Source organism: Cyrtonyx montezumae, unplaced genomic scaffold (genome assembly GCF_038088225.1).
Source record: "Cyrtonyx montezumae isolate F1298 unplaced genomic scaffold, pur_monq_1.0 scaffold_30, whole genome shotgun sequence".
In the NCBI taxonomy this organism is placed as follows: Eukaryota; Metazoa; Chordata; class Aves; order Galliformes; family Odontophoridae; genus Cyrtonyx; species Cyrtonyx montezumae.
Genome location: NW_027072035.1, coordinates 11,409,136 through 11,432,825, shown reverse-complemented (window position 1 = coordinate 11,432,825; position 23,690 = coordinate 11,409,136).

Here is a 23,690-nt window from a genome sequence, read left to right as displayed (position 1 = left end):
CTGAAGCATAGGAAGTTCCGCACAAATGTGTGTGGCAACTTCTTCACAGTAATAGTGATAGAGCATTGTAACAGGTTGCCCGGAGAGTTGAGTCTCCTTCACTGGAGATGTTCAAGACCCACCTGGACAACTACCTGTGCAACTTGGTCTAGAGAACCTAGACTGGCGGGGGGGGAATGGTCTGGATGATCTCTGGAGGTCCCTTCCAAACTCTACAATTCAGTGATTCTGTGACTGCATCAAGACACACTGTTGAGAAAATAAGGTATTATTCTTCAAAAAAACCTTACTTGCTCAGTTGTTGCCCTGCCTCCTCCAATACTGTATGCTTTTGCAGGCACTGGGGTTAGTAGATGTCCTTAACAGCCTCTTCCTGCATTGTCTCTCTCTGCAGCTTACAGAATCTATAGTCTGCTAGAGCTATCTCTTCTAGCATACTCATGTATTTTTAGTAGGTTTACATGTATATGCATGAGACCAAAATAGATGAAGATGAGGTCAATGTCTGAGTAGAAGGAACTCTAAAAAACAGATCTATACTTCTGTGAGTAGCTATATAAATATGACATAGCATACAGCTGAACTCATTGTCAATATTAGTATTTTTCTTGTAGTACATACTGCAGACTTTTCAGTTGAAAAATAATGTTCCTCGAGGTTGTAATTATCTGTCTTCTTATGAAGATGTTGAGACAATTTAAGGCAGTGAACTATGAGTGTAAATTCGATTTATTTTCTTACTACCCACAACATTAAACAGTATCTTACTTCTTTTTGTTCTTTTGAACAATGAAGAGATCAGTTATTTCTAGAGAACAGATACTGGCTGACCACATCAACTCTACACATAATATAGCACTTTGAAAGTGAAAAGAAAACTTTACTGTGGCCTTATTATTTAGTTTCCAGGATCCAGTGACAAGAAAAACACCCTACTGGAGAAATAAATGTAATAGCATTAAATCAAATACTTCAGTTATGTTTGTATCTTTGTAGCATCAGAAAGTACTATCATACTGAAAAATGCTCCAATCCTCTGTAGTTCTTAAATTACATCAAGAGATATCTGTGTTAACAAGTGCTCTTACTAATTTGCTTCCTTGTGAGGTTTCATATTCTGTCTTGCATCTGTGCGGGAAGTATTCAGTCCACTTGACATAACTATTACACTGACAAAATTAAAACAGTTGAAAGTAGTATGAATTGTTCACCATGCTCATGAACACAACAGCAATACAGCTGTGTCATCCCTTCTGTGCCACATATACCATGGCTGAGTGTGGTTGTATATAGCATTTAAGCAGCAAGAGCTCAGAATCTGTTCATTCTCCAAGGAACAATCAGTATGGTTAAAGAAAACATTCAGCCTATTATATGTTAGATTAAGGAGTTGAAACACTTGATGTGAGTTTACCTTTCACAGGCTGCAGAACAGTAAAGCTGCAGCAGGTGTCTGCCTAGAAACAAAAGTAACGGGGAAGAAAAAAGAAAAAGGAGGAAGGAAAAAAAGCAAACGGACTAAAATAATGGGAAAATAACCTAAGTTTCTTAGGCAACAGAATTAAGGAAGACATGAAGTTTTGGACCTGTATCAGCTCAGTTCTGCCTCTGATTTGAAAAGAAATCATTCACAGAAGAATGTCCTGTTTTATTAACTACTTCAAGAACTAGTTAACATAATAAAATCTCAAACCACCACCCTGACTAAAAGGTAAAATCATCTGAAGTGACATCTTCTACAGCAGAATTTATTCTGTGTAATGTCACTTCTCATTGTGCATCTTAGCTCAGGAACTGTAATAGAAGACTCTATTTACTATTACTGCCTGGATGGCTATTACATGGGCATAATAAATCAATTCCTCTTGAGATAAATCTCTTACCATTCGATTTTAAATTCAGCTCTTCACTTCTTGTGATTCTTGTATTTATTTTGGATTTCTACTTTTAGGTTAGGCTTTTGATTTAGTTTTCTGTCAATAAAAGTTCACAGTAATAACTCTGTGGGCAAATATTTTTAAATCTTTTTAATAAGTGTTGTGGAATATGTAGTTCTGTTTCTAGTCATCCATTCTAGATTCCCTAAGCGTCTCTCAGTACTTCTTTTGCTTGCTGCCAAAACTGTAGTACCATACCAGTCAGTGGATCTCTGCCACATCACTCATCCTCACAAGCAGCTGGATTTTTAGTGGTATTACATATGGCCCTTCCCTCTCAGAAAATGGGATTCTGTGAACTTGTAAGTACTCATACGAGGGACAACCTTTTGTCAAACTGTAGTAAAAGGAAAAAGGTTTTATATTGGTATAAGGTCTGAGTGCAAACTATTACTGAACCTTAGTCTTTTTGCTAACTTGGACTTGAATGTATAACTCCTTTGCTTGACTTCCTTTATTTTTATTTTAAAATATGATTATTTGTAACCTGGGTCTGGATGATCATCCTATTGTCTCAGCAGGTCCAAGCAGCAGTAGAAAGGTAGCAAGAGCCAAAAACAAGGTCTTTCTTTCCTAGATGCAATTACCAAAAAACCCTTGCCTGAATTAATGGAGCATTTGATGAACTGTATAGATGCTTTAAATTAAGATTCCATATTTTATAGTCCAAAATAGTAAAATAGGAGAGAAATTTCCACCCACAATCCTGTAATCCATACCGGAACTGCTGGAGACAGTCTCAAGTATAGTAGGAGAAAACATTCAATAGTTTGATCAATGTTCCCAGTATGGTGAGTGTGATAAATTCAATAGCTGAATCCCTCTGCACAGGTAAACAAATGACTCTACACTGACCTTTTATTCAAGGTATTGTTTCATGTATTGAATCAGTTTATCATTTTTTTTCAATGCACAGTATATTAATTATATTAAATAAATGAATAGAAAATGCATCAGACACCAAGATAATCCGTGTATGAAGCCTTCTGTTCAGCGGAACTCAGTAGACCTAGACTTTGCTAAGAAATTCACCCTCATAAAATTTGTTCTGTATTTTAATTTTATTCTTTTATTCTCTCTGTGTAATATAAGCATATTTAGAAAAGCCTGTAGCAATTTGTGCTGAGATTTATCCAGCTTTTTTCTCCATAGAATATCATTAGATGTGTGATGAAAATTGACTGACAGATGAACACATAAATAGGAAAAAAAAGCCTTGTGTATAGAAGCAATATAATACATCTATTATCATTCTTAATACCTTCAGAAAGTGGATGGCATTGCATTAATTCAGGAACAGGAAAGTTTCAGGATGAACTCCTCTGCTTTGTTTATTAGAATGGAAGGTGTTGTAACTGTTCTTTGAGAAAACTTCGATGTCCTGCTAGCAGTGTATTAATGAAATGTGAGTTTACAAATGTCAGATTTGCAGACAGATTTTAGCATGTCAAAACAAAGCAGCAAAAGATTAAATCTACATTTAGCTAAATGTTAAGATGATAAAGTTATTTTATAGAAGAATGTAAAGTAACAGATTAGTATGCGTAATTGGCATAAGGCTTCTAAAAAGAGGTATTTTTTCCCCTTGAACTCAAACTCCAACTTTCCTCCTATTTGATCTGGGGTCAGTGTCTAGTAGGGAGGTATTCCAGTGTGCTTATGGAATCCATTTATTGAGCTCTCCAACATAGCAAATTGGATTTTGGAATAGACCCCTAGTAGCTGTTAAAGTTTTCAATTCATTGTATAATCTCTATGTAAAATTCTAGATTTTCAGATGTTGAGAACGACACAAATACTGTGAAAATTTTTCAACAAAAAATAGATGGAAGCCCATGACAGAAATGAATAAAGAAATAAAGAATGTGAGGACATTTCATTGTGTTAATCTTAGCAAAAGTGTTAATCTACTACTATTCTACTTGTACATATCAAGGACAAAATATTCAGTGTGCCACATAAAGCACTAAACATGTTACAACTTTTCTTTATATTTAAGAATTTTCTTTTAATTGCCCAGCTGAAGTCAGTGTGAGTATTCATGCTCAATTATTCTATTAGATTAGAATTTATAGAAATACAGTCTGGAAAAAAAAAAAGAGCTTTTCCAGGTTTTTCCCTCTCAGATCCTCACATCCCTGACAGCATATGCTGGTGCTGTCAAAATATACACAGTTTGGAATGAAATTAAGATGTCTAATGGAATTTAAAATCAGGAATGCTGCTGTAAATTGTATTGCATGTGTCAGGATTTAATACCATATTAATTGCTTGTTTGTTTTTTATTTTTTCATTTAATAATTAATGCATTTGTAGAACTGCTGAAAAGATCTGTAACTTGGCTCCATACAATTATTCCTTTTTCTGCCCTTCTTGAAAATTTCAGATCTTTGGATGTGTTCATAGCAGTAATACAATTTACAGGACTCTGTCATTCAAGTGAATTTTACCAGTGTCAAGTGGAGACAGTTGTGACAGCTGTTAGCAGACAATTTCTCTTTGAAAAGATAGCAAGTAACTAGGCACCCTAATTAGACTTACTGAGTCTCCAGTAATTAGACTTACTGAGTCTCATCTCTGTCTCTCATAAGATACTCTCCTCTTTTGCCAGGATATTTTTAGAAGAAAACAAAACAAAACACATTATAAAAGAAAACGTGCAAATTTAAAATTTGTTTATGGATTTCATTAAGTACTTTTGAGATTACACAATTATTTCTAGACTTTCTTGTCTACCGCTAAATGTATTTTAGCATACTAGCAATTCTATTTCTGATCCTTCTTGATTTCCATTCTTTGTTGACTGTCATGAATTATCATTTTCTTTTCTAATACTTGAAATTTGATATGGATGCTCTGGGCTCTTTTCCTTTGTGTTTACTGCATATTTGTCACTCTAGCAGTAGTTAAATACTTTTAAAATCTTTATTCTTAGAAGTTACAGAACACTTTACATTCCATACTTCCACTTTTGTTTTTCAGTAGCTACATATTTACTACCTTTTTCTAATGCAAATATAAGGTGGTATATTATAGTTCTGGCTGGCAGATCTTTATTGTATCTATTCTGTAGGCATGAAACAGGATAGTGAAGGCTAAATGACTCTGGGGGGAATTATTTCACAATAAATGCCTGTAAACATAGTCATTTGTGGGCTGTACAGCCTCTCATTATCCCCAGTACAGAATCATAGCATCACTGAATGGCTTAGGTTGGAAGTAATCTTAAAGATCGTCTATTTTCCAGCCCCTATCATGGGCAGGGTTGCCAGCCACTTGATTAGGCTGCACAGGGTCCTCTCCAACCAGGCCTTTAATGCCTCCACAAATGGGTGTCACGGTGTAGTCCATGACAGTAACCCAAGGGAAACCGAGAAGGGAGAGAGAAAAGAAAGAGAAAAAAAAAAAAAAACCTGCAGTGGCCACGCGGCTACGGAGGGAGTAGATGGGTCTACAAAAAACAACGGCACGATTTGAGAAGGAACGGTAACTTTACTAAATCTAATAAAACTGAACAGTTGAGAGAGAAATGAAGTTTCCAAACCAAAAGCCTTGAGCTTACGTTAAGGAGGAAACTGCAGGGGAAGCACACGTGCTGAAGCTCCACGGCAGCCCAGAGGAACGCGCCCAGGCAGAGCGCCGCCTGACATCCGGTGTGGAGCTCCGCCCCTCTGCTGCTCCCACAGCATTAACTCCTTCACTGCTGCGTGATGCTCTGATGTGGAATACCAGCATCAAAACCACAAAACCACAACATTCCACCCCTTATTCCACATCATCACATCATGCTTAACACATATCTATACAGAACCAAAACAGTAATAACATAAATTATGTACAAACATATATACATACATATATATACATGGAATTACAGACTGCAGTCCCCCAGCATCAAATTCCCTTGTGGGACACACTGGACGTCCCCATTTTTTATCCATTACCCACCAGGTGCACCCAGGTCCCTGTGCAAAAACGGTTCCACGGAGGGGTTTGCCCTTTCCAGAGGCTGGAAGGACCCACACCACTTTTCCCAACATGCTCCTTACATGTACCACAGGGACCTTATCTCCCTCTATGGTCTGTAGGGAGCTGGACTGTGTAAGACCCTCTCGGTTGACTGATCCCCTAGTGTTTTTAACAACCCGTTGTAGCACTCGATCTTACCAGCAGTTGGTGCATGGTAGGGGTTATGGTAGATCCATTCAATGCTGTGTTCTTTGGCCCAGATACCCACAAGAGAATTTTTGAAAGGAGTCCCATTATCGGACTCAATTCTCTCTGGAGTGCCATGTCGCCATAGGACTTGTTTCTCGAGCCCTAAGATGGTGTTTCGGGTGGTATCATGGGGTACTGCATATGTCTGAAGCCATCCAGTGGTTGCTTCCACCATGGTGAGCACATAACGCTTACCATCGCGAGTTCGTGGCAAGGTGATATAATCAACCTGCCACGCCTCCCCATATTTATACTTTTCCCACCGCCCTTCCTCCCAGAGAGGTTTCATCCTCTTGACCTGTTTAATTATGGCACATGTGTCACAGTCATGGATAACCTGTGCAATAGCATCCATAGTTAAGTCCACCCCTCGGTCTCTAGCCCACTTATAGGTCGCATCCCTTCCTTGATGGCCTGAGGTCTCATGAGCCCACTGAGCTAAAAATAGCTCTCCCTTGTTCTGCCAGTCCAAATCGATCTGAGGCACCTCGATTTTGGCATCTCTATCTACCTGATGGTTAATTTGTTGTTCTTCAGTAGCTCAATTCTTGGACACATGAGCATCTACATGACGCACCTTTGCACCCAACTTTTTGTTCGGGCAGCAATGTCTTTCCACAGTTCAGCAGCCCAAATAGGTTTACCCTTCCATTGCCAGTTGTTCTGTTCCCACTGCTGCAACCACCTCCATAAAGCATGTGCCACCATCCAAGAGTCAGTGTAAAGATACAGCATTGACCACCTCTCCCGTTCAGCCACATCTAAGGCCAGCTGGACAGCCTTTACCTCGGCAAATTGGCTTGACTCTCCTTCTCCTTCGGTGGCCTCTGCAACTCGTCATGTGGGGCTCCACACAGCAGCCTTCCGTCTGTGATGCTTTCCAACAATACAACATGATCCATCAGTGAAGAGGGCATACGTCTTTTCATTTTCTGGTAGTTCATTATATGGTGGGGCCTCTTTAGCACGTGGTATCTCCTCTGATGGGGATGTTCCAAATTTATTGCCTTCAGGCCAGTCCATGATCACCTCCAAGATTCCTGGACGGTTGAGGTTCCCCATCCGAGCTCACTGTGTAATCAGTGCAATCCACATACTCCAGGTGGCATCAGTGGCATGATGGGTGGAGGGAACCTTTCCTTTGAACATCCAGTTCAGCACTGGCAATTGAGGTGCCAGAAGGAGCTGTGTCTCAGTGCCAATTACTTCAGAGGCAGCCTGAACCCCTCATATGCTGCCAAAATCTCCTTCTCAGTTGGAGTGTAGCATTCCTCTGAACCCCTGTACGCTCTGCTCCAAAATCCCAAGGGTCGGCCTCGGGTCTCCCCAGAGGCTCTTTGCCACAGACTCCAAGTGGGACCTTTCTCTCCAGCAGCAGTGTAGAGAATGTTTTTTACATCTTGTCCCATCCATACTGGCCCCAGGGCCACAGCACGGGCTATCTCCTGCTTAATTTGCTCAAAGGCCTGCTGCTGCTCAGGACCCCATGCAAAATTATTCTTTTTTTCGGGTCACTTGATAGAGGAGGCTTACTACGAGGCTGTAGTTTGGGATGGGCATCCTCCAAAAACCTACTACACTCAGAAAACACTGGGTCTCTTTCTTGCTAGTGGGTGGAGACATACTGGTGATTTTTTCAGTCACGTCTCCTGGGATGTGACGACTTCCATCTTTCCATTTTACTCCTAGGAACTGAATTTCTTGGGCAGGTCCCTTCACTTTGTTCCATTTAATAGCAAAACCAGCACCCAGAACAATTTGGATTATTCGCTCTCCTTTTTTAAAAACTTCCTTTGCTGTATCAACCCATACAACGATGTCATCAATGTACTGGGGGTGCTCAGGTGCCCCACCCTGTTCCAGTGTAGTTTGAATCAACCCACGGAAAATGGTTGGGCTGTGTTTCCACCCCTTGGGCAAATGGTTCCAGGTGTATTGAATGCCCCTCCAGGTGAAGGCAAACTGTGGTCTGCACTTTGTGGCCAAAGGAATAGAGAAGAATGCATTGGCAATGTCAGTGGTGGCATACAACTTGGCTGCTTTTGACTCTAGTTCATATAGCAGCTCCAACATGTCCGGCACAGCAGCACTCAGTGGGGGTGTGACTTCATTCAGGCCATGGTAATCTACCGTCAGCCTCCATTTTCCACTGGCTTTACGCACCGGCCATATGGGGCTGTTAAATGGTGAGTGGGTTTTGCTGATCACTCCTTGGCTCTCTAGCTGACAGATCAAGTTATGAATGGGGAGCAAGGAATCCCTGTTGGTGCAGTACTGCCGTCTGTGGACTGTTTTTGTAGCAATAGGTACCTGCTGCTCTTTCACTTTCAATACCCCCACAGCAGATGGATCTTCTGACAGGCCAGGTAAAATAGACAGCTGCTGAATGTTGTTTGCATCTACAGCAGCTATTCCAAAAGCCCATCGGTATCCCTTGGGATCCTTGAAATGTCCCCTTCTGAGATAATCAATACATGGAGCCCCCTGTCCGGTCACTATGGGATGCTTCTGCCAGGTTTTACCGGTGAGGTTTATTTCTGCCTCCAACACAGACAATTCCTGAGAACCCACAGTTACTCCAGAAATATGAATCAATTCTGTCTCTTTATAACTCGAGGGCATTAGAGTGCACTGTGCACCGGTGTACACCAGTGCCTTATATTTTTGTGGCTCTAATGTGCCAGGCCATCTAATCCACACAGTCCAATACACTCTATTATCCCTTTCCCTCCCTTGGCTGAGGGCAGGGCCCCTCTATTGGTTACCTGCAGTGACGGGAGCAATTTTGTTAGTGGCTGATCTCCACTGTAGAATACCAGCATCAAAACCACAAAACCACAACAATGGGGCATCCACAACTTCTTAACACCTAACCTCTTCTCTTTTGGTATAAAGCCATTCCCTCTTTAATCGCCATCAGACTGCAGAGTTGGTCTTCCCCTCCATTACTTGAAGGCTGCGATGAAATCTCCCCTGATCCTTCTCTAGGCTAAAGAAGCCCAGCTCCCTCACTTTTTCCTCATAGGAGATGTGTTCAGCCCTCTGATCAACTCTGTGGTCCTCCTCTGGGACCACTCCAACACATCCTGCCTGTGCTGGGGTCCCCAGGCCTGTATTCAATGCTTCGGGCAGGGCCTTAGGAGGGCAGAGCAGAGGGGAACTATCAACTTGCTTTGCTGGTCTCTCCTTCCAGGCTGCAAGCACACATTGCTGGCTCATGTCCTCCACTCATTCTTTAGAACCCCCAAGTCCTTCTCTGCAGGGCTTAGCTCAAGGAATTTTTTCTTCCAGTCTGTACATATATCAGGGATTACCTTAGCCCAAGTGCAGCAGCTTGGGACCTTGTCAAAAGCCTTGTACAGTCCAGGTGCTATCAATTGCCCTTCATCCTCTGTTGTTGTTACACCAACACGATCTGCCCTTTGTGAAACAGTACATTGTTTAAGATTCAGGCTTCTTAGTGTTTTGAACTTTTGATGTTCTTGTAGGCTGCAGTATCTAGGACACAAAGAATGTATATTTTCTTTTGTTATATTTTACTGCTATATGAAGGTACCATTTTACAATTATACAGCTAATATTTACCACAGAGAACAGTAGTAATTTACAATTGTATGTGTATCCTTGTGTAAGATAATGACCTATTATCATAGTTTAATTATAAATTAATGAACATTAGCATTAATTGATTAAAATTTTTAATGTTAACCATCATAGGTTATCAGTTCTATCCCAAAGGAATTTGGGGATAAGGCCTAAATACCCGGTAGCTCATTGTCTCCTGGTCACAGCAGGTGAAGATCTTGGGAATATCTTTGTGATTTTTAGGTTGTTCCCACTCTGAACTTGTTGCTCTTCTTCCTTCACAGCAATGAGGCAATCTAGTCAGTTCACAGAAAAATCAGAAACAAAGGTCCTGCGATTGTTATTTTCCCACTGCCAGGCCTCAAATGTAAATGGACATTTAAAGCTTCAACCTCAAAAGAATCCTCCTTAGTAATCAGTGTTGGTGATTTAGCTGCTGAAAAATTTAACTCAGTGAATGTGTATTTAAGGGAATTGTGTCTACTTGCTACCTGTTCTTCTGCTGTTTTCCCATTTGTTCTGGAATTATATTGTAAACCAGATGAAAGTGATTTGGATAAAAAATGATCTTGCAGTGATATGCTATTACAGAATGACTTCAAAATATTTTCCCATCATGACATAATTTGGTAATTTCAAACCAAGTTACTGGGATATATGAAGTTTAGACATGGTGGCAAAGTTTCCTTTTCAAAGCCAACGCTCAAAACACATTTCTTCTAATTTGTTGGAAAGTTTACATTGATAATCTGGTAAACAGTATTGTGTTAAGACCAGTTAATAGAAAAAAATGCTTTTGTAGTTTTGCACCTTTGTGTTTTGGGTGATATCAGTATTGTTGTGTTGTGTAAAAAACCCAAATGTCCTCACATTTTTGTCCAGTGCTACCTATCACCTCAGGTCACAGCTTTGGGATTTCTAGATCAAGTGCTTCCTGTCACTGAATTTTCTGTCAGAATTTTTACTGAAAAATCTGTTAATATTTTCAGAGCAAGGATGCTGCTATCCAGTTTAACTTGAATCTGCTTCAAATATTTTTCTCTCCACACCCATATAGTTCAGGAAGAGGTGAGAAGGATTATTTAATTCTTTCGGAAACAAACAAACAAACAGACAAAAACAGGAAAAAACAAACAAACAAACAAACAACAAAAAAACAGAAGTAATGTTGTGTCCATGGTCTGGCATAATGAAAAGGGGGCAAATATTTTGGAGATGTAGCAATGTTATTTAGGTTACAACTGATACTGCTTGCAAATTTGCTATATAAACATTGTTTCAGGAGGCTTCAGACCCTGAGAGTGTAGCTGAACATAAGATCACATATTTCCATTTTTCTCAAAGTAAAAATAAACTGTTCTTTATCTCTGCAGTTTTTGTACTCGTGTGACTGATAAATATTAGACATACATTTTGATAATGCAAACCAATACATCTTAATTGATTTGATAATCAAATCTGTGGCTTTTCTCTGTCATATAAAGTTTTCATAATTGAACGGAATTTCCTGAACTTTAGTGTACTATATAACATCACTACCTCTACTTAAAGTGGAAAATTCTATATATTTACATTTGAAAAAGACAAAATTTTCTCATTTCCCTAGAGCAGGACATAAATACCATATGTAAAAGTCACATCATATAATAGTTTGTGTTATTCTAGGGAAGTAGTTACAGAATATTTCTTTGTGCTGGCCTATTATGGCATACATTATTCCTTTTTTCATGTTAAACTGCTTAATTCATACTAACAGTGCTGACTTTTGTCATGGAGTTGCATGTATTCCTAGGTATTTCTCCAGGTAATTAGAAAAAAACTACACTAATGATAATTTTAATGTAAGCTATTTCTGACTTGTATTTTCTCAGTTGTCTCATCCTTCATCCACAGCCTCTATCTATTTCATTCTAATATTCCATTCCACTCCTCAGTTTACTTGCACGTTCAGTTTAACTGGTGACCATTGTAGCCTTGTTCCAATCACATAACTGAAGGCTGGAAATCATTTTGGATAAAATATTCTTTAACAATAAAATCTTTGCTACTCTTTTTTCAAGATTATAATGAGCTAATAGAAAAGGGTGGAATCTGTATCAGTTATTAGTACTTCAACTTTTAAACGGACTGGTTTGTTATGAAACTGTATCCACAAGAATCCAAGAGACACAGATAAAAAGAATATTTTTATACATAATCCTGTTTCTCTGGTGTTTTTCGGATTACTACATTTCCTTGATTTGCACATCTGAAAGGTTTGTTTTCTATTGCGTTAATCATGTGTTGTTTGATCATCCATGTCACAGATTCAGCTTTTTGTTGCATACTTCCTGTTCACCATGTTGTGAGCAAGCCTGCTTGAGTCGGCTGCAGAAGAAAATTAAAAATATAGCAATGATACCAGCACTTCTAATCAAATATACTTGTGGTTTTAATATTTAGATTTTAAATGCATATTTTATGTTGAAATACTGGACTCTACTAGACTTTAGGTGGGCAGCAACACTGTGGTCTCACTGTCAAATGCCACTTCTTTACCTCTGGATCATTTGTGCTTTAGTTGTACTAGAGTTTATAAAAATAATCTGTGACACTTTTAGTGTGTTGGGCAGCAACATTTAGTTTTCTTTTCTATTACTTGCTTTTTGTAGGTAACTGCCTGCACTGCAAAAAGTAATAATCTGTTCTTATGCACTTTTAATATCTCTTACATAAACCAATGGAAAAATTTTGCTTTCTGTTACCATGCACATAATATGATTGACAGATAGATGATGAAATAGTTAAAAGGAAATGAAATGATAGAAGTGTTACAGTTTTATCTGTTCTAGAGACAGATACCATCATCTTTCAAGGTCCAGTTTTTTGGGCATACATTAAATTTTAAATCAAAATGCTAGACTGAGTTACTTTTAGCTATTGGGAAGAGTAATATAGAGTGACATTTGGAGACCTATGAGCATATCCCCTGACCATACAGAATAATTTATTTGTACCAATTAAATAAGAGTTATATATGTTGCTTTTCTCCCCTGTGTAATCTCCATGTGTGTATTTTATTTTAGTAAGTTTGTATTAATAGGATGATACTAATCACTTGTTCACAAAGTAAATAATTCTCCACATCATCATCTTCATGCAAACAGCATTCTCAGTCATCGGAAATATTCATAAACAGTAAGATGAAAAGGATGCAAAAGTGCAACAAAAATTTATTTGAAATGAATGCATGGCGTGGAATGAGCCAAGAGTCTGGAAAATGAAAGTAGCTTTTTTGAGCTGGAATTGTCATTAGATAGCAGATAGGTAATAGGCTCCCTGGCTTTTTCTGCAAAATACATATTTTATATTCATTTCCTGTACATTGGAGATGTCCACGTTTTATGTCCACTAGCAAGTCCTGAAGCAGAGTTAGGCACTTCAAAGTGCACACTCATAGATAGCAACACATTCTATACAACATAAACTATTCAATTTTATTCTTCTGAATGTGAGGGCTGCTCTGAAAGTAATGCCTTCTATTTTATTATGTTGGCACATAAATTCAGAAGCAGGTGGTGTCTTGCTGCTCCCAGGGTTGCCTGCTATTGCAAAAGTGTTAAATAAATTGTGATTAACTGAGAATTAAGCCTGAGCCAGGACTGCTGAACATGTTCATCACTGGCAAAAATGCACAGCTAATGGTAGTAACTATGCTGAAAAAGTGTTTTGTAGAATTTTCTCTATCAAATAATGTTGATGTGCTCTTCATGTCTGTTGAAATTTCCATGGAAATTAATTGGAGGCATTGCATTCAGAGAAACCTACATAGAACCTGCTGTAATCATCTGCTAGTCTCACTTGCAGAAAAATTAGTTTAAACATTATTTCTTAGTTTTAAATTGCTCCAGAATAGCTGACAAAAATCCACATTTTTGAAAGATGCACATTGTAGTTGCACAAGGAAGAAAAATATTTGTAATCTACATAGTGTGTGATAAAAAAGAAGAATCCTAATGCCATTGTTAATACTTCTACTGATGTACTTTGTATTTTAACTAAAAATAATCTAATATTTCGTAAAGTTGACACAACTACCGAAAACTACCTAAAAACCTATAAAAATTGATACTAATATCGTGACTTCTACTGTGGTCAATAGAAACATATAATTTTTCATTTTGAATTGGTGAATAAATGAAATAATTTTAAGATGGGACATTCAATTTGTTGTCTTTTTCAGACAGCATAGAAAAAATTAGATACTGTAAAATGAAGATGAATAGCAAGTAGCTGTTCTATCTTTGTCTGTAATCTTAAAAATGAATCTCATCTATTTCTGATAGATAATTCTTAATTATTCCAAGTTTTCTCACTGATTTTTTTCTAAATCAAATATTGGAAACAACAAGAAATATGGAGGAAAAAAATGCTGATCAGACAGTTGTATGCTGGGCTAAATTCTCTAGTTGAATAACTTAACTCATGCTTGCACATTAATGCTAAGGCATCACTGTTCATAGGTTCATAGGTTCATTAGGTTGGAAAGGACCTACAAGATCATCTAGTCCAACTATTCTCCTATCACCATCGTTACCCCCTAAGCTACTAAATCAAATCCCTTAGCACCTCATCTAAACGCTTCTTGAACAGCGTTGGGAATGGTGCCTCAACCACCTCCCTAGGCAGGCCATTCCAGTGCCTGACCACTCTTTCAGAGAAAAAATGTTTCCTCAGGTCTAATCTAAATCTTCTCCGGCGCAACTTGTGGCCATTCCCTCATGTCCTGTCATTATTTATCAGGGAGAAGAGGCCCACCCCCTCCTCACCACAACCCCCCTTCAGGAAGTGGTAGAGTGCAATAAGCCTGAGCCTCTTTTTCTCCGGACTAAACAATCCCAGCTCCCTCAGCTGCTCCTTGTAAGACTTGTGCTCCAGACCCCTCACCAGTTTTGTTGCCCTTCTCTGAACACGCTCCAGGGCCTCAGTGTCCTTCTTGTAGTGAGGGGCTCAAAACTGAACACAGTACTTGAGGTGCGGCCGCACCAGAGCTGAGTAGAGGGGGATGATCACCTCCCTGCTCCTGCTGGCTACACTATTTCTAATACAGGCCAGGATGCTGTTGGCCTTCTTGGCCACCTGGGCACACTGCCGGCTCATGTTAAGCCGAGCATCAACCAACACCCCCAGGTCCTTTTCCTCTCTACATTCTTCAAGCCATTCTGCCCCAAGCCTATAGCATTGCATGGGGTTATTGTGGCCAAAGTGCAGGACCCGGCACTTGGTCTTATTGAATCTCATCCCATTGAGCTCAGCCCAGCTATTCAGCCTATCCAGATCCCTCTGAAGGGCCTCCCTACCCTCTGGCAGATTGACACATCCTCCCAACTTGGTGTCATCTGCAAACTTACTGAGGGAGTTATTGCCACAGCTCTACTGATACTTCCATGTGTTTGTATGGTAATGAAAGTATTTCATCATTTTGAAATACAGATGTACTGATTCCAAAAGAAAAAAATCTTACTTTTTAGCAACGGAGCATGTCAAGATGGTAGCAATATGATCAAGTTAAAACAAAAATACACATTAAATAGTTTTACCTTTTATTTTCTATTTTTTAAATTTAGATAGTGAAAAATATCAATGAAATTTCTCAGCAAGCATTAATGAAAGTCAGTGGGTGCAAATGGTTCTATATGGAGTAATTCAGTGGCACATCTTTGTTTCATCGACCCTTCCATGCCAGACGCCATTCAGTCCGACTTCCACTCTGCTGCTGTCTGTTCCATTGTAAGAAAGTGGAATGGAATATTAGTGGAAATGTTCATCCTCTACCTCTATACCACTCATATCTCACTTGGACATTGTGAGTGAACATCACAAAACAGAAGGCATTACTTTTGAAGCAGTCCTTTTTAATTTTGAACATGATTGGGTTGAGATTAAATTAAAAAAAAAAAAAAACTTAAAATTTTAAGGAATTATGCCACTGTGACATCCTATTTTTATTGAATTGTAATTATTTCTAACTAAAGGACCCACTCTTTTAAGTGGCAAACTGAAAACCATAGGAAGGATGCTGTTCTTTTGTTTAACCCAGTGAAGTAGTCAACAAACCAGTATGTTACCTCAAAAAAATGCTGTGTAAATGTTTTGGTAAAAATTTGTAGGCATCAGCATGATATATTTCCTTCAGCGTTTTATCTATGTTCTTAAGAAAGGAATGTAATTGGGAAAATGATGATAAAGCCTCAGTGTATTGACAGTGAATATGTGAAGTGGAAAAATCTCCTTGCAACAAGAAATACAAATGCAAACCTTAGTTTTGAGTAAAAACAAAAATGTGCAAAATGCTCTTGTGTTTCCTTCTTTCACTGATCCTTTATGTTGGTGAGTTTGCAGTATACTTCACTGTGCTGTAAACAGTTTCAGTTTCATCAATATGAAGGAATGTTTTCCTTTTTGACAAATGCTGTTTTATCCTTGTTGAACATCTTTATTAAATAAAGACCCAGAATGTGAGGATCGGGGCAGCGTAAAAAAAAATAAAAAAAAATAGTGGGATCTGAAGCCACACCAAAAACATAATAGAATTGAAAACTCTTTTTTGTTCTACTCCAGATTATTACAGAGGCAGACAGCACTGGGGAGGAGTTGGAGCTTGTAAGTCTTTAGAAAAAACATTTCATTTATTGAAATCAGCAAAATGAAGCCAACGAGCATGGAAGTTTTAGCCTCAGATAATAAATTCTGGTAAAATTCTAAACAGTTACATCATTTAAAATAAAATTAACAATTAATAAAAACAAGAATAAAAGTCAAAGCAATGAACAAGCGGCGCTTTAATTTCAGCCCTAAGTCATCAAACTGTTCACAGTGCATTACAAGAAATGGAAATTTTACTCTAACAGCAAAGTCAGGCAGTAATACACTTGTGGATGTATTATTCCATGAGTTTTTTGGAATTCACTGAATTTCAAATACCACACTCAGAATCTGGGGGAAAGAATGATACTTCTCTTACTCTTTACATAAATTGTATTAGAGACCAAATTAATTTAAAAGAAAGTTAAATAAATATTAACCTGTGAGCATTTTCAAATTCTGGATGTCTAGTTCTTTAATTGTATTAAAAATATGGCTTTACTTATCACTCATATTTATGAAGAATGTTACATGTGGCTTTTTTTTTTAATTGTTGGTAGACCTCAATACAGCTGGGCACCCTCTCCCTGGCATAGTATTCTAGTAAGAGAGGTCTCCTTATTATTCTATAGAATAAGGAAAAAAGGTTTTGATTTTCTTTGTAAATGTTATTCACATCCCTGCTTCTACCAAGCAGACTCAGAAAATCTTATTTAATTGCTTTATATAATGTCTGTAAACTTAAGAAAGCACTTGACTATGGTTTAAATAGCGAGAGAAAAGAGAAGAGGTACATAGAATCTGGACTGTGTTTTGTATATTGCTTTCCAATATATCTGTGGAGAGCATAGTTGAAACTTGGCTTGCAGAGAAAGGCCACGGGGACCAGCTGCAGTTGATCAAGCAGTAAAGGGATGTTACAATTATTGCAACTCAAGCAGAAACATCATGAGGTACCGTCCAATCACAAATTAGGGCAGGATAACCTTGCTGCAACATGAAGAGTGTAGGAGTAAAGATTAAGGAAGCAGTGACCAATGAAACTTCTGCTTAATCGTAAGAATAAACAATGAAACTTTTGCTCACTTATACCACTAACCTATTAAGGGCTTGGATTTTGCAGTATGTATGAACTTCATTACCAATAACATAAATGTATGCAGCCTTCTGATTAAAATTGAGACCTATTGATCAAACTGGTCGTGTGTTTGTCTCCTGCCGACTTTGTCGCAGCTCCAACAATTCTCTGTCGAACTCCGACATATATCACTAAAGTTCATTTCCATTACTAATTTCATCAGTCTTGAAACAAAAGGCAATACCATGAAGATTATGTAAAATTAAATTAAACATTTTGAAGTATTAGAGAAGCACTTAGACTTTTTTTTTAATCTTTCGTCTACAGTAAATGATTCTGTTCAAAAAGCATGAATATCCAAAAACAAGTACTAATACACTCTTATTTCAAAATATTTTCTATTATCTTATTATTTTAAAAGACAATCTCTATAAAGATCTTTAATCTAAATACACAGCAAGGAATTTTATTTGTATTTGTATTTTTGTTTTCATTTTTGTTTTTGTTTTGTTTTTGCATTTGCAGTTGGACATAGGAAATTTCCTTACCATTTTTCACAATAAAGAAAAATAGGCACTGAACTTAGTCTGAGAACAGACACGTGTTATTTTTTTGCAAATGTTTAAGAGATGCTGTGGAAAAACAGGAATATACTTTTGGAAGAGCCTTGGTTTGGGGCATCTTGCAACTTAGAGAGACTAAAGTAACTAATCAGAAAGATTCTTGATTTTATTGTGTGTTTCATAGAGTTGGCATATGACTTCATTGCACCTTTACCTGACAGGCAGACAACCATTTTCCCACTGCACCCTCAGTGTAGGAATGAGGAGATAATTGAAATAAGATAAAACTCATGATATGAGATACAGAGAAAACTATAACAATGATAAAAGAACATAGAAAGCAAGTGATACACAATGTGTTTACTCACTACCCACTAACTAACTGATGTCCGTCCACTCCCCAGCTAGTGGATGCCCTCTGTGCCAGTTCCATGCTGTTAATTACTCAGCATGATACCAAAAGACATGGGAAATCCCTTTGATCAGTTCAGATAAGCTGTCCTGGCTGTTTTTTCTCCCTGCTTCTAGTGTACTCCCAACCCCTCAACAGCAGGCTAGATCAAGATGAACAATGTTTGGATCTGCGCAAGCCCTGGTCATCAACAACTAAAACTCTAGGGTGCTATCAACATTATTCTTACCCTAAATCCAAAACACAGCACTAAGCCAGCTAATAAGAATAGAATTAGATGTCTTCCATCTTTAAATCAGGGCATAGTCCAACTGAGAACAATTAAAAATATTACATACAATTCAAAGAATATAATTATTTTATTATTTTTGTTTGTCTTTTATCACACTGGCTGTTTCAGGCCTTCTCTCATTATGGACTTAAATTGTCAAGCAGAATCAAAGAAGGAACTGGGGTAAGAGCTCTAACTCTCACTTGTGACCTGCAGCTGTTCTGTTCCTCCCTTGTACTGCTACCTATAGGGCCTATATGAGATGTCTGTGTGGGGTTGGAAGGATCATGAGCATTTTTTTCCTTTCTTTCCCTATTTTCTGTCCAGGTTGTATTTTAGCTGTTTTAGTCCTAAAGCTGAATGACCAAAAGAGTCCATCAGAGAATTGTATTGAAGACAGTGAGTGGAAAAGACAAGCCTCTTCCAAACTTCTACTACCAAGCACTGACTCTTATCCTGACACTCAGGAAATAACTGCATTCCGCTCCCTGTTTGACAGATTTGGCATACTGACACTTGACTGTCTAGGAATAGATTCTGAACTTCTAGGTATTGAGGTGTCCACTAGGGTAAGGTTCTGGTCCTGAAATGACTGCTGCTTCTCTTTACAGGTGTTAAATATTCATGACTCCAGTCTCAGCTGATGACATAATGTTGTTGAAAGTTGAAAGCAGATGGTATTGCAAATTCAGTGACAAAAAGAGAGGCACTGAAGTGAGTCAATAATTTAAAAAAAAAAAGAGCAATGACTCAAAATTTGCTATTTTTGACAGAGGTGAATGAAACATCCTTGAGCTTAAGAGTTGCTTTTATATCTTTTTAAGACATTAGACCCCTTAGCAGCATATATTTTGCCATTCCACAGAAGAATGATGCAGTGCTAGAAACATTGACCAGAGTAGATGTTTTTCTGTATTTTCATTCTATCAAACACTAAACACATTTTAACAAAAATAAGTTTGGGTCATAGTTATTTTTGGAATGTAAGAAATCTGAAAATTAAACCATACTTTAATCCAAATCTCAAGTCTGAGAATATAAATAGCTTTGTAACAGCACTTGTATCATACTGTATGTGAATGGATTTCAGTTACTTGTGTTCACGATTCCATTGCACTATTATTGCTAAACTAAAAAAAATCTTGGAACTACAAATCATACACTGCATTTGTGATGACTTCTGGTCATATAATTATTAAAAAAGAAAATTAAAGTATTTTTTCATACAATGCTAAAAACACAAATGCTTTGTTTTTCCTCAGAGAACTCACTAGCAACTTCAGATAAGTGACTAGACATGGTATACATGTCTGAATTTATCACAGATTAATCACATGGCCATGAACTGATTAGATTTATTCAAAGGATTTGCTTCCAATTTAAGTTTCATTAAGTCTATTATAGCAAATGTAAAATAATATCTGAAATGTCTTATGTGGATTTACAGACAAAAATAGAATATCAAGACCAGAAAATCAGAGAATGGTTGGGTTGGGAGTGATTCCAGCAACTAGATCAAGCTGCTCAGGGCCCCATACAGACTGGCCTTAGAACACCTACAGGAATGGGGAATTCCCAGCTTCTCTGGGCCATCTATTATAGTGCCTCACCACCTTCTGAGTTAAAATCTTTCTCACGAAACCTAATCTAAATCTCCTTTATTTCCCTTTTTCCCATCATTGTCTGCCCGTATAAAAACTTGGGCTTCCTTCTGCATATAAGCTTCCTCTAAGTACTGGAAGGCCCCAATTAGGTTACAAAGCTGCCTTCTCTTCTGCAGGCTGAACACCTCCAGCTCCCTCAGCCTTTCCTCATTGGAGAGGTGCTCCAGACCTCTGGTCATCTTTCTGACTGTCTTGGACCTGTAATTAAATACTGTTATACACTAGAGCTCTAGTATTTCTCTAGTATTCTTTGGCTTTGAATTACATGTATCCTGTGCAAATCATTGATGCTTTTTCTCATATTGCCTGATTGGCTGTTGACTTGTATTAATGCTGATAGTTATTGTGTTGACTGACCACTGCTATGACGTAAGGAATCGCTTTTTGTTTCTATGATTAAATAAAGACAAAATATTAAGTGTTCTAGTTTCTACCTCATTATTTCTTGTTTTTCCTATTTTGTGACAAGGTAAATAATGCACAAAGCAAGCTGCACAGTAGGTTCATGATTCACATGGTTTTTTTTCTGAAAAGTTCTTTTGAAGTTGATATAAGTGGAAATAAATAAAACACAGGAAGTAGCATTTCCTCTGAAAAAATATTTCCCAGTATATTTATGGATTAAGTGAATTAAAAATTGCTTCATGATTTAGGAGGAAACAATTTAAGTTTAAACATAAAAATTTCTGCCATTCCTTTCTGATAGCTGACTTCTGATTTTGTCAGCATATGCTCTTACTTTTATCATGATTCTTCTAGTTTCATTATCATTAAAAAAATGTTCTTGTAAGTAATGCTTCTCAAGTGTAACCAGTTGAATATTATCCTGTGAGATCCTTGAAAGATTGGAATAGTGGACAAATGAAGACCTCCACAGTTCTATAATTTTTCTTTGCCTTTTCATATTGCTGGAAAAATCCAAAATACTGATGAAATTCGTAGAGGTTCCTAGCTTCTCACCAACCTAAAAACAGCTTTGTAGCTCAGATATCCTGCCTGTTAAAGTGGGAATCACTGCTGCAGCTAAGTTTGATAGAAATACATACAATGCTCTGAAAGTAATGCCTCCTATTTAATTTCATGGAAACTACAGCAAATGTGAAGAGCACAATAATGCTATTTAATAGAAAAAAGTCTAATCTACAGAACATTATTTCTCAGCATAGTCACCATCAGTACCTATGAATTTTCACCAAAGTCCCATAAAAATCTGCATGGTCATCTAGAACTCAATTTGTCTTTCACATTGCTGTCACCACCTGAAATGCATCACCCACTGCCTCAGTGTGCTCTCATTCACTGTTTAGTTGGTTTCCACTGACATTCAGCAAGTATCAGTGAATGTCAATAGGTGCAATTGTTTCCAAACACAGGAACTGAATTCCACACCTTCGCTACATACACACCTCCATGCCAGATGCCATTCTGTAAGAATGCCATTCTGCTGCCATTTTTCATACAGCAAAAATATGGAATGGAACACTAGTGGAAAGGTTCAACCTCTATTGTCATAACACCAACATCCTCCTCTGACATAATGGGCCAACAGAATAAAATAGGAGGCATTACTTTTGGGGAAGCCTTTGTATATGATAATTCAAGCCAAATTCACATTACTTGTTTTCTATTCCACCATTACTGCTAAATGTAGATCATCTAGAAGTGCACCATTTCTACATGTTCTAAAAATGACATTTTCTGTTCCTCAATTTGCTCAGTGTAATAGATACTTCAAAGACTGAAGTCTTAAAAGATTCAATTTCAGATATGTCTGAAGAGAAAATTCCATTGCTGACTGATGTCCACAATTTCTGCATGTAATAATTTTTACACTACTTCTTTTTAGTGGAACATTTTAACTAATTTTTCCCTATGGTTAACAAAGACAATTGCAGCAGTGACTGAAAGATCTCCTTGCAGTATGCATAAAACCCTGCATACACAGCTGAGCAGTGCAGCACTGTGATAGAGTGTCTTTTCTTAATTCTTTGTTGGTTTGTTTTCCATTGAGTAACAGTTTTTTGGGGTTAGAGAGCTGATTTAATATGAATTCAGTGCCTGACATACACATTCATGTACCCTAAGGTGCATCCCACTGTGGATAATGATTTTAAGTAAGATTTATTTGTTTTCAGGATGTTGCCAAATTACTTCTCAACTGTTATTTATATAACACCATGACAAGTCTTTAAGTACCTCCATGTAGGAGGTAGAATTAGTATAGAATTAGTAGTTGTATCTGGAGCACCTCTCCTACAAAGACAGGCTGAACAAGTTGGAGCTGTTTAGCTTAGAGAAGTTTCCACAAAGATCTTACAGCAGCCTTTCAGTATTTAAGGACTGTGTACAGTGAGCATAGTGATAGGACAAGAAGTAATGGTCAAAATCTGGAAGAGTGTAGTTTTAGATTGTCTATTTGGATGCAACTTTTTACTAATAAGGGTGGTAAGAAAGTGGAACAGTTTGTCCAGAGGAGCTGTGGATGTTCCATTCATGAAGGTGTTCGAAGTCAGCTTGGAGAATATATGGTATTCACTTGACATGTTCAAACTGTACGTTTGGAATTCTTATTGGCTGAAGCGTACTGCATTCTGGAGATGAGGGAGAAGGAGTCTTCTAAATAAAGTGCTGCTTTGTAGTGAGAAAAGAAAGAAAAATAAAATTATATATAAATATATATATATAAAGCAGGACATGAAGATCTACACAAATTCTGAGAGAGGATTCCTCTGATTAGTTTTTCCCCACATTAAGACCTGAGTTTTCCAGGGATAAGACAAGATAAAAAAAAGACATAAAAGGAAATGATGATGGGACTCATAAAGAGGGCTCTGGGTATTTTATTTTGCCAAATATTTTTGTTTTCAAAAGAACTCTTGTAGTAACACTTCTTGAAATGTCAGAAATACAGGTGCACGCAGCAGATAATCTACAACAGTGAGCGATTTTCTACCATATACTCATTAGTTTCCTGACTGAGTATTTCCAGTATCATAAATAACCATGTAAGTCAGGTATCTATGAAGATCGAGATCTTCATAGAACTCAGAATATAAGTTCTGCCCATAGTTTCTGAAAGCATTCAGCAAGTACTCATGCAATACATTCATGAGCTTATGTTTATACCTGTAAGACTCTGTGGAAGAGGAAAGGTAATATAAGCTGTTTAAACCAAAATAGATATACTCAATACATGCATTGTATTTCTCTACCATGGTAGTATTTGTATAGTTTTAAATAATGCCATTTAAAAAAAATGTTGAAGAAAATGTGTCCGGAGTATTGGTATATTTGGCTAGCTCCAGTAGCTGCATGCTTGCCTGGAGCAAGAAGCAAGG